The sequence below is a fragment of the Indicator indicator genome, chromosome 10 (genome assembly GCF_027791375.1).
Source record: "Indicator indicator isolate 239-I01 chromosome 10, UM_Iind_1.1, whole genome shotgun sequence".
Taxonomy (NCBI): domain Eukaryota; kingdom Metazoa; phylum Chordata; class Aves; order Piciformes; family Indicatoridae; genus Indicator; species Indicator indicator.
In genome coordinates, this window is record NC_072019.1 from 28113322 (window position 1) to 28117522 (window position 4201).

Here is a 4201-nt window from a genome sequence, read left to right on the forward strand (position 1 = left end):
GGCAGCGCCCACTCAAGACACGGCGCGGGGATTGGTTTGCCAAGAACGGCGCCACCGATAGGCCGAGCTGCGGCGCGCGGGCCCGTTCTCCCCCGTGTCCGCCCGCCTGAGGAGGGACCCCGCGGCCGGCCCGTCCCCGGGCTCGTCTCCGTGCCCGGCGGGGCTGGGCCGCCTCGCCTCGCCCTTCCGCCTCCCTCTGTCCGGCCCCGGGGCTCCTCCCCTGCCATCAGGGCCGCGGCAGCCCCCGCTCCCCCTTTGTCACTGAAGCACAAAGCTCCGCAGCGATACTGGGGAGACAGGAGCTTCTGCCACCCCGCCGTAAAACTCGGCTCCGGTGGCGGGGATCGGGGCAAGTCTGGGTATTTTAGGGAAAGATTTAAGCTTTTGGGTTTGGGGTTTGTTGTTTTGTTTTTTTTGGGGGGGTTGGTTTTTTTTCCCCCTTCATTTGGTTGAGTCAGCAAAGTTGCACGGCGGGTGGATGCCTTTCAGCGTTACCCCACGGGGCCCTAGTTCTGAGGGTTTGGTGGGAAAGCTGGTGGCAGAGGAGTAGCTTCACAGATCGTAAATGGTCTGTAACCCTCTAAAAGGCGGAAGAGCAGAAGCGGGCAGCCCCCAGCCCAACCCTAGGCTGGAAGGGACTTGACGCAGAGGAAGAGCAGCCACAGGCTTTCCTCTAGAGATGGAGGCAGATAGGCTTCTCCAAGGGATTTATACATAGTGCCCTTGCTTTTAATTGTAATGCCGAACTTCTGGATCAGGAGCTTTCCTCTTTGCCTTGCAGGAGCCTGTGTGTCCTTGTACCAGTCCTAGAACAGAACAGAGCCTGGGCAGGTGAGGCAGTGGGGAAGGACTTAGGGAAAAGAGGCAGAGTTAGGACTGGATGTCTATTTGGTTTTTCTTTGTTGTTTTTTTGTTTTGGTTTTTTTTTTGTTTGTTTGTTTGTTTTTCCTTTGTTTAGGACTAGCTTAGCCTGGTTGGTATTATCCAATCCAAGAGTGTCATACACAGCAGGAGTGGGTCAAGAACCATCCCCCGAGGACCTCACTGAATGCTCTGTCATTGGTGAGACCCTGTCCACGCCTGTGTGCATCACCACGTGAGTATGACTGCTGGGCCAGGAGCCAGGCGGGAGGGAACCACCATGGACCGCTCCACGCATGGGGCAGAGTGGCTGGAAAGCTGCCTGGTGGAAAAGAGCGTGGGGCTGTTGATCAACAGTCAGTTGGAAATGAGCCAGTGTGTGCCCAGGTGGCCAAAAAGTCCACCAATGTATGACATGGATCAGCAATAGTGTGGCCAGCAGGAGGAGGGCAGTGATTGCTCACCTGTACTGGGCACTGGTGAGGTCATACCTTGAATCCTGGGTTCAGTTTTGGACCAGTCCCTTCAAGAAGGAGATTGGTATCAAGTTATGCTGGGGGAAGGTTAGGCTGGACTTTAGGAAGAGCTTCTGTTCCAAAAGGGTTATCAAAGACTGGAACAGGCTGGTGGGGGCAGTGGTTGTATCCCCATCACTGGGTGGGTTTAAAAGCTGTGTAGATACAGTGCTCAAGGATGTGGTGTAGTAGTGGCCCTGGTAAAGTTGGGTAATGGTTGGACTTGATCGTAGAGGTCTTTCCCAACCATGATGTTTCTGTGTGATTCTGTGAAGTGCTGGAGCAGGTCCAGAGAAGGGCAATGAAGCTGGGGAAGGGTCCAGAGCACAAGTCTTGTGAGGAGCAGCTAAAGGACTGGAAGTTGATCAGACGAGAAAATGAGGCTGAGGGGGGGCCTAGCTCCTTAAAACTCCCTGCAAGGAGACTGGAGCCAGGTGGGGGTTGGTTACCTGTCCCAAGGAACAAGTACTAGGACAAGAGGAAGTAGCCTCAAGTTGCCCCAAGAGAGGTTTAGGTTGGACATGAGGAACAATTTCTTCCCAAAGGCATTGTCAGGCCCTGGCTCAGGCTGCCCCCAGCAGTGGTGGAGTCCCCATCTCTGGAGGGATTTCAAAGCCGTGTAGATGTGGTGCTGAGCCCCATGTTGTAATGGTGACCTGGCAGTGCTGGGTTAATGGTTGGACCTGATGATTTTTAAAGACTTCTCCTAACAAAACAATTCGGTGAAGGGCTCGCCTACAGGCGCAGGACAGCGGCTTTTATAGCCCATCCTGCTACAGAGGAAATGGCCGCAGCTGCTCCGAAGCTGTAAACGGCCAGGGCCGGGGCCGGGCGGGCTGCTCACGGCTGACAGGCGCGGGGGCGGGGCTGAACTTTGAGTGACAGCCTTTGGGCGGGGTCTTTCACTTGAGTGACAGGCGCAAGGGCGGAGCCTGAACTGACTGACTTGTGAGGGGTGGGGCCTGCCCCTTGAGTGACAGGCGCGGTGGGTGCGACCTGCGCCTTGAGTGGCAGGCGGGTCGCGCAGAGCAGGCTTCCCGCGCGCGACGGGGCGGGGCCGTGCGTGGTGATGTAGTGCACGGCCTAGCCCCGCCCTGTGCCCACCCCCTGCCGCCGCTCCCCGGCTGGTGTTGCTGCCGCCGCCGCTGCCGCTGCAGCCGCGCAGACTGACCCGCCGGCACTGCTTCCTGCGCCGCGCGGCGATGTGACCCCTCCCCGCCCCCCATCCTCTCCCTTCTTCCCTCCCCGCCCGCCGCCGCCCGCCGGCCCGCCCGCGCAGCGAATATGGCGGAGGTGAGAGCGCGGCGGCGGGGCGGGGGCCTGCCCGCGAACTTGTTGCGCGGGGCCGAGGCCGGGCGGAGCGTCCCATAAGTTAGTGCTGGGGCTGTGGGAGGCTGCGACGGCTGCCGGGGCACCGCCCCGCTACTGCAGCCCAGGTCTTCCTCTGGCCGATCCCCTCCGGGGCCTACCGGCCCGGGACGGGGAGTCTCGCCTCGGGGCGCCGGGCCCGTATCGGCAGCGGCGGCGGGGCGCGGGCGGGCGGGCCGGCCGTGGAGATGGAAACGGTGAGAGGGTGGCAGCGGGAGGTGGTCTCCGCTGGGCGGGGATCTGTGCCGGGGCTGTGCCTCGGCTGCGGGTCCGGGGAGCCGAAGCTTTACCCGTAGCAGCCGTTTCGTGGGGATGCTAAAGAGGAGCCCTCGGTTCAGGGGGGACTGGAGCCCTGTTCCGAGCAGCGAGGGCGGGGGAGAGGGGCCTGCGCCTTCCTTGGGACGGGGTTCATCTTGAGGGGGGGTGGAAATTGGGGTAGCCTTACCAGCTGTGGCATGCGGGAGAATAATCCCTTCGGGGTGGAGAGGGATGCCACCTCCTAGCGTCTGCCTCTGTCCCAGCGGCAGAACTGCTCCTCCCGGCCTTTGGTTGGAGCACTATTGATCCAGGAGAAAACCTGTATTTATTTCCTTTAAATGTCTCTTTGTAGTCGTTAAGACAAAAGGTAATTGCCTTTGTAGGTAGACAAGCAGCCTTCACAGTCTTCTGGGAGAAGGGAAACCTTTCCCCTGAAAAAGGGGACCCTGAAAAAGGACCATTGAGGGGAGTTGCAAGAAATAGGAGAAGGTTTCTTGACCTCTTTTCTTCTGTGGGAGGCAGAGTGAGATACGTGTTTGATTATTGAGGTGTGGATTTGTCCATCTCGGTAGGATCTGCAAGAGCAGCTCTTTTGCTTCTTAGGAGACAAGTTAGGACAGATGAATAGCTACTTCATTAAGTTTTCTTCAGGTTTGCTCTCTGATTCCCATCTTCAGGTAATTTGCTGCTTGAATAGTGTTGACAAATGGATTGGAAATGTTTACTTAAAAGCTCTGGTATTAAATAAAAATTATATCTATTCTGTGGGGCCAGTGTTTCTGCCAGGCCAGGCTGGGGAGAGTTGGAGGTACCAGGATTAGAATGTTTTGTAGATGAGCTTTCTTCCCTCTTCCTTTCAAACTCCTGAATGGGTGTGAATTTTTACTTACATTTACTTACATTTATTTTATCTTTCCCTCCCGAATGAAAGCTGTAATGAGATGTTCATCTTGTTACTAGTACAAAATGTACTCATCTAATCTTAGAAGTAAAAAAAAAAAAAAAAGTCTTTTTGTCTAACATGAGGGGCAAAACATCACAGGTCTGATCCTTGACTAATTTCTTGGCTGCAAAAAAATGTGCCTATTACCTGTAAAGTTGAAGAGACACCTTGGAGCCCACACTGATGTAGGCATCATTGCTGTTCACCACCTTTGTGTTGAGTTTCACCAATTCCTTGTAAGTTTTGGTTTAACAAA